Raw genomic sequence first — 13,589 nt, 5'->3', positions numbered from 1 at the left:
ACCCCCAACCATAAAATTGGTGTCTCGGTTCCTAAGACCATCGAAAATATGTTTTCCGATGGTCTTAGGCGACCCCTGTAAAAGGGTCATTCAACTCCCAAAGGGGCCCCAACCCACAGGTTGAGAACCACTGCTCTTAGGAAATGTATGAGGTCCATGGTGGACAGTTTAAAGTTAAAGATCTGGGGGATTGAGGAACTAACAATGGAATCAGGTAGAGTGTTCCACTGTATTGCTGAAGTTGTATTTTCTGCAATCCCTCTCTATTGTATTAATGTCTGATATACAGTGTGGATTCCAGGCAGGTGAGCAGTATTCAACACAGGATTGGTCTAGCAATCCTGTGTTTTACTACTGAACTGGTATACTCTTTTTTCCCCAATTGTGAAAGGTATATTGTGTACTGTCACTGTAAGATCCAGAATTCCACATTATTGGCTATACTAGCTCATAATTCCTGGAGGCCACCAAGTCGAAGATTGGTTTGATAAGCAAAGAGTCTAAACACTATATTAGGGCAAGGGATAGGATGTTCAACCAACTCATGCTTTTATTTCACCCATTCCTACTTTCAACAAACTGAAACTGCCCTTGTATTTATTTCACTGTATGAAACCACCCTTTTATGAAATAAAAGTAACAAAGGAAGAATAAGGTCAGTCAGAGCAGAGCTGCTTATGCTAACCAGAGAGACATTTCTTTGAACTAAAGCGTACATTAGCATAATGATGCAGTACTATACCAACTTTTAGAAGTCATTTGGCAGGGTGGGTGGAAATAAAAGAAGATGAATTGTAAACAATACATTCCCAGGCAGGGAGAGGTGGGCTCTTGACACGAAGTGCTGTTCCAAATCCAGATGTTGGACTCTGGTAATAACAATAAAAAATAAGGGCCATTATTGTTCTCGTTAACTGCACAGGCCAGGGCAGGAAATGATGAAATAGAATTAAGGGGTGGAAACATGTATTGAGACAGAGAAAACGAACACCAGGCTAGGTTCAGCTGAAGCTGCCAGCCTTCCCGCCCCCTCCACTCATCCCTAGACAAAGAAAACACCTCAAATAGCCTCTAGAGCTAAACAGCTTTTGCCAAAGAATCCATCAATGAGTCAGGGAAGAAGTGGAAATATCTCTTCTATGTGAACTGTGCCTGATTTGGAGCAGAGTTTTGTATGGATTAGGAAATTAATTCCTCCCTGCTGTAGCTGAAGTTTCTTCATCTTGTTCCTCAGAAAATCAGGCTGCTGCTATCTATTTAGAACAGCAATTAAATCAAGGCTCTTGAATCACAATAGAAAACACACCCCTGCTGATTTCTACTCTCTATGGTTTCTCTATTGTATTATATTTCTTTGGTAAGAAGAGAATAAATCATTCCTTTAAAAAAAGTTCATTTTTAAAAAAATTAAATCCCTTTCTCTTCTAAGTGTTTAATGGACTTACAGTTCATAAGGTAAAGGTAAAGATTCCCCACACACATATGTGCTAGTCATTCCCAACTCTAGGGGGTGGTGCTCATCTCCATTTCAAAGCTGAAGAGCCAGCGCTGTTCAGAGACGTCTCCAGGGTCATGTGTATAGCATGACTAAAGGCCAAAGATGCACGGAATGCTGTTACCTTCCCACCAAATTGGCTCCTATTTTTCTACTTGGATTTTTTACATGCTTTCGAACTGCAAGGTTGGCAGAAGCTGGGATAAGTAACAGGAGCTCACTCCATTACACAGTGCTACGGATTCGAACTGCTGACCTTTCTGATCGACAAGCTCAGTGTCTTAGCCACTGAACCACCCTTAGTCCCATAGTTAGGACTAAATCATCTTTCTCTAACATGGTGCCCAATTCCCTTAATGGAATACAATTTCTAGGTCTGGGTTCCCAACCTCCAGTCCCTGGACCAACACCGGGCCATGCCAGAGACTGGGCTGTGCAAAGCAAAGCCCCATCCATGAGATGAAAGCAGTACACAAAATCACGCCCCTTCCAGTCCACAGAAAAAACTCTCCACAGAACCGGTCCCTGATCCCCAAAAGGTTGGCAGGGAGGGGTTCGTTGTTTTAGATATATATAACTCTTTTTATTTGCTAATACATTTTTAAAACCAATATGCTATTTCTCAATGATCTTACTGTTCATAGAACTCAAATGTTTTCAGAATAGCTGTTTACTAGCATGTGAGTTTGGAGTTTGCAGAAATCATAAATCATTGCTCAGAGCAAGATGTCCATTAGTAGAGAGTAAAGAATACCAGTCAATCTGTGCTCATTTTCTGTTTCAAATTAGCCAAATGAAAAGTCTACACCTCACAGATTCCTGTTCTCCCTAAATTATAAACAGCCCTTCTCTAAACAAAAAAGAAATAAATTTATAGAATGTGGCCCCCTCCCCCTGCAATACACACAATGTATGCCTGCTTTCACTAAGTATATCTGCCTGCTACTAAGCACAATATTCTTTCAAAAGGTAGCTCTGGAGGGGGTTGGAAGGAAACATTAGTTTTTGAAACCACTAATGATTGATTTGGGAAGCTTCAAAAGCCATCTATTCAACATGGCTCCATATAAGCACTGCAGAGCAAATCCTGGGAAGCCATATCCTACCTAGTGAATCTTGTCAAGTATATTACCCCAGAAGAAAAACCTGAGAATGTTTCACGGCAGCAAAACTTATAAAAGGAACATGCCATCAAAATTGTTATCAATCTGGATGAATGAAATGCCAGGTATGAATTAGGGGTGTGGTAAGCAATGGAGAAAGATAGATTTGTAAACATAAGAAATCAAGAGAGAGAAAACCAAATGGCTTTTCTGAGAATGGTGAGCAGGCGAAGGTTAGAGAAATATATAATACATAAATCTTGGCTTACAGGAAATGTTGCACAATTGGTAAGACCATGTTCAGCCAAGAGAAAGGGGAAAAATCAATATCTGGAAATCTTTATTCTCAAAATGTTAGATCTTATATTTGTAGATTAACTTTCCTTATCCCAGTATTCCCCAGCTAGCATTGGTTTTAGCCATGATTGATGGTAATTCTGATTGTGGATGGTTGATATGGGTTATGATCAGTTCATTAGTGCTTTAGACAGCCTGACTGGTACTTTCTTACTCAAAGTGAACAGACTGAACAATTCTCAGCTGGCTTTCATAAGAAATTTTACATGAATGAAAATGCTTTGTTTATGCACATTGTTATGGATTTAGTTGTCAATCAAGATAAGCAGGATAGACAGTGTTTTAGTAGTTTAGAGCTGTATTCCAGAGTATGAGGGCTATTAGGTAATGACCTGGCTACAGGTAAGACTGATTCTGTTTTCTGGACAGGATTTTTCAAAGTGATTTAAGGCTATTCTATAATTTACATTCAAACTTTTCTTCAATAAAAGCAGTGCTGTTTTTGAATAACCACATCATCAAAATTTGGCAGCACCGTCAGATGAGACCCTGGAGGCCAGAGAAAAGACTTCTGGGTTAGGTTACTCTAGGAAACTCTTGGCATCATTTCTGCAAACTTATGCAGAATTACTGAGAAGCAAACACCATTGAAGGCAATGGGATATGCGTAAAATTTCCCATGAGATTAAAATATTAAAGCATGTGGATGGTTTTCATAACAAATTGAGTGCATTTTCTGGGAGCTGAATTTTTCTTACTTAGAAAACATGGTTGTGTGTTGAGTTTTGTACAGGCATTTTAATATTTATGTATTGCCATGTTTGGCAATTTTGCATGGACCTGGAGAATCTAAGAAAATTAGTAGAAGGAAAATCTGCCATAATAGTTTATATTGATTTATTTATTAAACAAATTTATATGATTGCCCAACTCACTGGGTGGCTTACTATATTGAAATATCACAGTGTAAAAATTCATAACATCCCCCCTCCTGCTCCATTGACAACAACCACACACTCACACCACCCACTCAATTGGCCTGCCAGTGCCCTCCAGCTCCTCTGACAAAGCCTTGTCTTCAGGGCTTTCTCGAAATGTAGCAAGCTGGGGGTCGATCTTAACTCTGGAGTAATGAGAATGCAAAGGGAGGGAGCCATCACAAAGAAGGTCCTTTTGCTTGGTCCTCCAAGAGGTATCTTCCTAATGTATGGGACGTGCAACATACCTTGCCTTCCCTGCTCTGGCAGAATTGGTAGACGTAACTGGGGAGAGGCGATCCTTCAAATAACCTGACCCCAAGCCATGTAGGGCTTTAAAGATGATAACCAACACCTTAAAATGAATTCAGAAGGAGATGAACAATCAATGCAGCAGCAGCTACTACAAAAGTGGTGACACATGCTCAAATCTTGACTTGCACTACAATAGTTTAAAGTGTCTGTAAAAAAAAAGTTTATCTCATGGCGTTAAAATAAAAGTTTCATATTTTGTTACTTGTTTAGTACATTTACAACCCAATTTTCTATCCAGAAACTGGTCATATAGCTCATAACATAAAAGAGAAGTGTGTGTGTGTGTGTGGTATTAAAATGCATGTATAGATTTTGAAATCACATTTGATCATGAAGAATATTTGAAGGAACATTGATGAAAAATATGCATTTGTTGCACCTAAATAAACAAAAACATAATACATCTGAACATAATATACATACAATTTTGACATATACTTTTGACAATCATAACCCAAGCTACCTTTCTGACTTTCTCCAAATGAATTTTACTACAACTTCTGAGGACCCTTCCCAACTCCATCAGTGTAGATTATATTTAACGACCACTTGGATGGTGAAAGTTACTATAACCATAATGTCAGCAATGCTTTACAAATATAGCTTTTGTTTATTACAGATCTGCCAGAATTTTATTCCATCATCATGACCACACTGTTCATAAAAACACAGTTTATAAACCACATCATACTACTAACCACAAATAAAAACACCAAAGCTCATGCACCCTTACTAAAAAAAATATATTCTCAGGCAAATGAGTTAAATTAACACCTGCCAGTGTTTGATTGCTTTCTTTTTCATCCTCAATATATTTCTGTTCTCTTATAGAGGCATAATTAACAGTATTAACATTTTTCAAACTAGTTATATTTCTAAGAAAATATTTTTTAATTAACATCACTCTATGAGTGTCAATCAGAGGTGGGTTCCTACTGGTTCGGAGGGGTTCAGCTGAACCAGTAGTAACTTGGCGGCATAGGTCACTGGAACTGGCAGAAACCCAGGCCTGCCACGCCCCTGAACCAGTTCTCTCAGTTGTACCGTAGGTGCCATCATCTTGTTTTTGCCTTCTGTGCATGCGCATGCAGCGCCCATCTAGCACGCAAACACACATCCCGAGCAAATCGGCAGTAGCGGTAGCCGGAACCCACTCCTGGTGTCAATGCAGGGGAGATTACAAAAGTCAAGAGGACAACCATAACCATGTGATTGAAGTGCTTCCTTTTTTAATGTGTGTAAATTAAAATAAGTGTATAAATTTTTAAAAATGTGAAGTGGTGACTGTCCTATTTTCTTCCTCTGTTCACAGCAGTTACAAAACAAAGATAAAAACAACAGAAACCAATTTCGATACAGGTAGTCCATTAGTTTAGTGACCATTTAAAGGTACAGTGGCATTGTAAAAAAGTGTCACGTGATCAAACCTTGGGTTCTTTGCAACCAGCATGTATTTACGATGGTTGTGGCAACCCACAGTCCTGAGACTGTCATTTGCAACCTTTTTAGGGAGTTTCTGACAAGCAAAGTCAATTGTGTAAGCCAGATTTGTTTAATGACCGCATGAATCACTTAACAACCACACAAAAATGTCGTAAAATAGGACATGATTGAAAACTGCCTTGCTTAGCAATGGAAATTTTGAGCTCAATTGTGGATGTAAGTCGAGGACTGCAGGTAGTGAAAACTAAGAACTCTAAAACGACTCTGCAATGAATGCCTCCAAATGCAGATTTGAGCAATGTGTTAAACCAGAGGTGTCAAATTCAAGGCCCACGGGCTGGATCTGGCCTGCAGGGTGTTTAGATCTGGCCTGTGAGGTTGCCCTGGAAACAGCAAAGGACCGCCCCTTGGTGCTTCTGCCAGTGAAAACAGAGCTCGGGAGGGCCAGACACGTCCCCCCGAGCTCCATTTTCACTGGCAGAGGGCTTCAGGAGACTGTCACAGCTGAAAACTGAGCTTAGGAGCCTGTTTTCACTGGCAGAGAACTCGGGCTACCACAAGCACCCCCTGACACGAGTGACATCAAGCTGGCCACGCCCACCCCAGCCCCCTTGAGGTCAAACACAACTCAGATGCGGTCCTCAATGAAATCAAGTTTGACACTCCTGTGCTAAACTGTCCTAAAAGTCATCTGAGATGCATTTTAGCAAATATCTTTCATTAGGTCTATGAACTACACAATCTTCCACATTCTGAAGAGTACCAGATTCGGTAAGGTGGGTCGATATATATTGAAGAAGACCAGAGGTGTTATTCAGCAGGTTCTGACCAGTTCTGGAGAACTGGTAGCGGAAATTTTGAGTAGTTCGGAGAACCGGTAAATACCACCTCTGACTGGCCCTGCCCCCATCTATTCTCTGCCTCCCGAGTCCCAACTGATCGGGAGGGAATGGAAATTTTGCAGTAACATTCCCCTGGAGTGGGGTGGGAATGGAAATTTTACAGTATCCTTCCCCTGCCATGCCCACCAAGCCATGCCTACAGAACCAGTAATAAAAAAAATTGAATCCCACTACTGAAGAAGACACCACTGAGGAATGGATGAGTATGACTGAAGAGTATAACTGAGGAGATAGAAGCTGCCTCACTGGTGATGTATGTGTGTTTGTCCAAAAATAAGGAAAAAATATTGCAAAAGAAGTTCAGGATCCACCACTGTAAATTATTCAAAGGGTCAAGACAATTCTCAGCCACCATTATGTTTCAGTGATGTTCATTGAAACATCAAACACACCAAAATGCCAGACCTAATATCCCATTTCAGACAATAATCCAGACTGTATAAGCCATCTCTCCCAGCTCTCTGAACGATTGGTAATAGGTTATTTTTTGCCTGCAGCATAGTTGGGCCTTTTTTCCCCCTTTTATGTGCCTTTATCTCAAAAAACAAACACACTTTCAAATAAAGCAAAATAAAGTCAAAGAAAGAGAGAAGAATCCCTATGTAATAATCGCTTCTAAAATATTTTTAGAGTGTTTTCTAAAGCAAACTTAACAGCACTTCAGATTTCATTCATCTACATACTTATGTCTACTTTGACAGTTTGGGTAACCTTGAAAATAATACTTTGGAGGAGTGCTACCTTTTAATTATGGGAAATGAGGAAGCTAATGCTTAGAGCACTCCCATGGCTAGATAGATAGATAGATAGATAGATAGATAGATAGATAGATAGATAGATAGATAGATAGATAGATAGATAGATAGATAGATAGATAGATAGATGATAGATAGATAGATAGATGATAGATATAGATATAGATATAGATATAGATATAGATATAGATATAGATTAGATTAGATATAGATATAGATATAGATATAGATATAGATATAGATATAGATATAGATATAGATATAGATATAGATATAGATATAGATATAGATATAGATATAGATATAGATATAGATATAGATATAGATATAGATATAGATATAGATATAGATATATGTTGTGACTCCGCAGAAGTTTGCTGTGAGTTGAGTCAGGATGCATGAATAACATTGCAGCTGGGGCTCGTTAGTGTGGTCTTCTGGAGATAAAAGGACTGATGGTGCCACACCCTGGTTGCAGAAGTCAACGTTCATTGTTCATTGGTCGTGGTTTGTTTGTGAGAGGCACTTGGATAAGTGGTTTGCTTTCTGTAACCCTGATTCAAGGAGACACTTGGAGAAGTGATTTGCTTTGTAAGAGAACTTTGTTTTGCATTCTGTTATCTTCTTGCCAGAGACTTTATTTATGTTTATTTTGGGCTCGCAGCCAGCGGAAGCCAGAACTGATAAAGTTATTTCCTTTTAAGTCTGTCTGCCTGTCATCTGTTAACGAGCGGAGAAGGGGGGTCGGAACAGATATATAGATATATATAGATATTTTGAGTTAGGATGCATAAGAATTGTATTAAAACCCTTAAAATCTGCTTAGCATAATTATTTTGTTCAAAAAATAAACACACTAAAATTCCTCTCCCAACTACAGACAATCCTGAACCCATTTACTTTTCATCATCATTTTTGAAATGCCCCCTCCCACTGCAAAGATCAGCCCGTATCACCAGCTGTTGCCTGCTTACCAACAAGCAATGTTTAATAAATGCTTACATACCTTGCCCATGAGCAGAGAGGGGATTGCTAAACACTTGGACACATGTTGATCAGGGACTCATTCCCAAATGCTATTGTTTATATGGGATTTGATTACTTATTTAAAAAACGCTTCAGTGAGTGATTACAAATATTTTCAGAGGTTGATAAGAATCCTTGACAAATGAAACAACTCTTGTGTGGTCATGAGGGACCCAATAAGAAAATTACTTGTTCAGGATTGGGTAATTGGAATGACAATGAGAAAAATGCAGAGCACATTATTGAATCTGAATGGAGAATGAAGCTTGAAATGTCCAACTGTTTCATCTCTGCTAGGATGCTTTCTTTTTATGTCACTGGGAAGGAGCGTTGGAAGTTCTGAAAGTGAACTTAGACAGCTTTTAAAAATCTTTGGTTGGTTACACTTTTATGTAGAAAAAGTTTTTTTTAAAAAAAAAATCCTAACAGAAAAGACATGTGAGCTGCATCTCTTTGAAGATTAACAGCAAAAAGAAGAGCTTTCTGTTGTCAAAGAGATGTGCTGTTTCACAATTTCACACCTCATCCATGGTTTCCTGACCCTAGCTGCTGTTTTCTCACATCTTACATGGTCCTGGACTTCTTTATCTCAGCATTTGTTTAAGATCTAAACTTGTCAAGAAATCTGGATTAATCAAACAGGGCAACTGGAATCATTTCCACAACATTAAGGTTTGTTCCCAAAATGTGTCCTAGACTGATTTTGGATATGTTTCTGTGCAGACAGAACCTATCCTATTTACCCCTCAAAGTTCAGCTGCTTGGAATATTTTTACCCCATTACCTACAGTAGAACTGATCTAGTCCTAAATAACCAGAGACTTAAAGTCATCCTACCAATCGCACTAGTGCCTGAACTTCATCTCACCTATCCTATGTCCCCTTTTGACAAATAGCCAGTTAACAACTACTGTTGTTTATTGGGATTTGTTTTCCTAAGGTGAGACCTAAAGCAGAGGAAACATTTGTGATGAAATACTAGGAAATGCTCATTCTAGGTGTGAAGCCAGTAGCTGGTAGATGTGTTTGGGGAGTGGGTGGGTGGACAGGTAGGTGCTTACATGGAAAAAGAAGAGCATTCCCAAAGAATAGATGTGCTATCCTTCTGGGCTAGATTCAGGCTGTGACCAAGAAGATACCCATCCCAGCTCTATAAGATGCATGAAAAGTGGAATGATAATTATCTGGATTCATTATGAGGAAAGTATTCAAGACAAACTAGGCACAATATAATACTCATCTCGAGCCTTGATAGACGGAATGTAGCCAGATTGCAAATATGGCATGAATAAATAACTCTTCAACCTGTCTTTCATGAGGTAATAGGAATTAACCTTGGCTCCTGCTACATGCAACTGAAATAGCCTCCTTCCTTCCATATGGTTGCTCCTTGTGGTGGATAGAAAGCTCCTATTTAGTACCATTAAAGGATTCCTTACTTTTGTGTAAAGTAGTTGGAGACTGCCTTGATTCTCTTTGAATCACAGCAGTGTTTCCTCTTCATTTCGAAATATATATCCTTTTATTGGTACGTACATGTGTACATAAGTATATACATAAGTATATACATATGTATGTATGTTTGTGCAATCTTAGATGTACAATTAAAATCCAGTTAAGGTGGAAGTGTTTTGCATACAGTCAGGGTGTTTCTGCAGTTTATAAAAGAGCAGATTTTTTTAAAATGGAGCAATCATGCTTCAGCTGAAGATCTGATTTGGCTGGGAAATGATCTTTGCTTTATGCGTGCCTATTAATGATAAGCATATACTCACATGTGCTTTTCCCCTCTGTGTCTGCAATGCTGATAGTAAGAATAATCCAAAACACTAAATGTAGTCTAAGCCTCATTTCCTCCCTTGAGTGCTAAACTGCAACAAGCTGAAATGATTAAAGTGGAATAAGGGGAAAGAAAAGCCCTTTTGGCTTTGTCTGAGCCCGCCTGTCAAGTCAGTCTACTGACTCTATGTTAGATGGAAACTATTTTCTTTCCACAAACTCTAAACTTGCAGACAAGGTTTCCTGCTTTCCTGTTAGTGCCTCCACCTAACCAGACAGCTTTGACATTTTTGAGTTAGTTATTTTCTACCACAGCTCTTCCAAAAACGTTTGTGTGCCATCATAACAGCTGACTAAGCAGCATAACCTGCCTTGTAAGTAAAGGAAACAAATGCAGAGGCCATCCTCTTGACAATTGACAACTGTTCTTCATCTCAAATGTTTCAAGGGTTACAGTTACATGTGCCAACTCTGCCAGATGGATGGGCCTCTGTTTCACCATATTTTTCATCTATCCTTGGTCTCACAACTGGATAAGAGGAACATGTGGGATACTAAGAGATTATAGTTCATATCCTCAGCAGTGCTTTTGCAGTGATTACGTCTGCTGTATATGGTCTACTCAGTGGCACAACTGAAATGCTCCAGTATGTAGTCAGACAAGGATCAGACAACCTATGGTTCTCCAGAGTTGAACCATTATTCCCAATAGACCCCATTAACATGACCAATGGTGAAGAAGGCTAGAAGATGTAATTCAGTAACAGTCAGAGGTGGTGTTCAGCAGGTTCGGACTAGTTCAGGAGAACCAGTAGCGGAAATTTTGAGTAGTTTGGAGAACTGGTAAATACCATCTCTGCTTGGCCCCATCCCAATTTATTCTCTGCCTCCTCAGGCCCAGCTGATTGGGGGGAAATGGGGATTTTACCGTATACTATCCTCTGCCATGCCGACCAAGCCATGCCCACCAAGCCATGTCACGTCCACCAAGCCATGTCCACAGAACCGGTAGTAAAAATTTTGAATCCCGCCACTGGTAACAGTTGTCCCTCATACATCATGGTTTAGCAGGACTACTGGAGAGTCTATGGCCTAGTTTCTGCCTCTCTCATATGTGAAGTGATATAAAAATGGATCAAATAAATGAATGAATGAAACTTTTATTCTCCAAAGTGTATTGGATTTGGGAAAGCATATGAGTGGACTGTTTCTTCAATTTTGAAGATACAGCATAAAGCATGCCGACAGAATAGTAATGGAAAATGCTATTCAGAATAGAGTACAGACTTTACTTGTTGAGGATTGAAGTCTTGATCCAAGCTATCTTCAGATAAGGGGCTTGTAGGGCTGGGAAGATCTGCTTTTGAAATCTCTGTCAGAAATATATGGGGAGGAATATCAGCCACTCATTCTGGATGGAGCCTGAGATTGGAACGGTCAGGTTTCTGCCTTTATTTAGACCGGAACAAATTAATCCAAAGGAAAAAGTATCTCTGATTAAGAGTATTAACTAGAAGGGAAAGTTAAAATTATAGCACAACAATTTTAGCAAATAGATTTATTTTTGACTACCAGGGAAGAAATTGTGAACTTTTTTTATTCTTCAAGTATGGTTGTTTTTCACTATCCCATTTTTTACTATTTTACTTTTAGCTGCTGCTCAAATATTATTCTGGCTTTATAGAGCAAATGGGAATACAATGTCTAAGAACCATTTCATTAATCTCTACAGTTTATGCTTGAACAGGTCATAATTTCCATCAAGCTGTACTGATGAAAACAAGCTGAAATGTGTTTATTTTAATTTTGGCAGGTTCATGCTGTTACCTATTTTTATCTGCGATAAATCTAGGGTAGGATTTTAGCAGTATCAATTAGAAGGAAAATTAAGGTTACAATACGTGAAAGTAACCTTCCCCGTCTCCCCCCATTTCTATTAACTGTGAACAAAACATTTATCCCTAAATAATGTTTGCTCTTATAACTGTGGAATCACTCAGGCATTTAATATATGAATATTGGCATACACTTGAATTTATTAATATGCTCACCTAGAATTGTCAGTCTGAAAAATATTCTGTCACAAAAGTTGGTTTTCTTAAGACAATATTCTTTATACATTAGGGATACTACTCCCAGAATACCAGTGAGCAAAGTCAACAGAAATGGTCAGCTCTGTAGCTCAGCATACGTGGAGGAAATTGATTATGGATGGCATATTAAAGATTCAATACAATTTGCATCTTTACTCCCTCTATAAAATATAGCAACATGGTGGATAAGGGAAGGAAACGTGCAGGTATCAACTTTCCACTCCTTAAATTGGTAGACTTAAAGAGACAGAGTCATTTTTTGGATTATGACCTAGCAGTTAGGAATTTAATCCAGCCCTTTTCCATTCAAGTTAGAAGCCATTATAGTAGTGTCAACAAAAGTAGGTCTCAGTTAAATGAAACCTTTGACGTTAATGCAACAAATATGTTCTGGGATAAGTATTCCAAGAGTTCTATGCCCTTTCATGTCTGGTTGGAGTGTGTCAGCCTGACCAGGTTGTAACTGAGATGTACAAATGACCCTCATATTCGAGGGTGCATAGTTAATGTCACTGTACTGGAGTAATCTGAATGTTACTGCTTCATATTTCAGTGTATGCCAAGTTATTTGAGTATCTGGTGAATTGACAAGTTCCTACAAAGGTTACTTGGCTATCATCTTCTGTGAGCAAAATGAGATCAATGCAAAGAGAAAGACAGTCCATGCAACATTCGGCTGCTATGAACTAATTACACCAGGACAAGCTATATCTTTTAATTTGTTTGTTGACCTTACTGCCTTCTGTTTGGTTTTCAGTAGAACAGGTCTCTGATACTATCTGTGAAAAAGTTTGGTACTAAAGAATATTCTTTTGCCTTAAATGAAATGTTCCTTATTGCACAGTAAATTCTGGATATAAGCAAATTCTTTGAACAACACATAACTGACATACTAAAATCCTACGCATGAACCATGAAAAGCTCTTCTTAGCTCTTCTGCTTGCTACTCATGTAAGGAATCCTAGTATAGTCACTCCTAATGTCCCTGATCTCTTAGCACCTTTTGATTCTACTCTCTATTACCTGAAGGTCCAATGGGGCTGATCATCATATTGAATACTTTATAGTTTCCCCATGATTCCTGCCAGACCGTAGGAAAATCTCCTAATTATTTCATCAAGAACTCTTCATATTTCCCATTCAAGATCAGGAATAGACTGCAAGAACATTAGGATTGATGGACAAACTCAACCCTACATATCATCTACACTAATTGAAGCAGGGTTTGATTAGGAGGCTTCAAAGAGGATTAGACAAATACCGGGAGGAGACTCCTGCCAATATCAAGATGAACTTGATGGCATTGATATGTTTAGAGGTGGTAGACATATGATTATCTAAGATTACTTGTTGCTGGAGATAAAGAAAACGAGATTACTCATCTTTTAAGCCTTGCTTGCGAAT

Source organism: Thamnophis elegans, chromosome 4 (genome assembly GCF_009769535.1).
Source record: "Thamnophis elegans isolate rThaEle1 chromosome 4, rThaEle1.pri, whole genome shotgun sequence".
In the NCBI taxonomy this organism is placed as follows: Eukaryota; Metazoa; Chordata; class Lepidosauria; order Squamata; family Colubridae; genus Thamnophis; species Thamnophis elegans.
The sequence above is the reverse complement of the archived record's forward strand: the minus strand, read 5'-3'. Positions refer to the sequence as shown.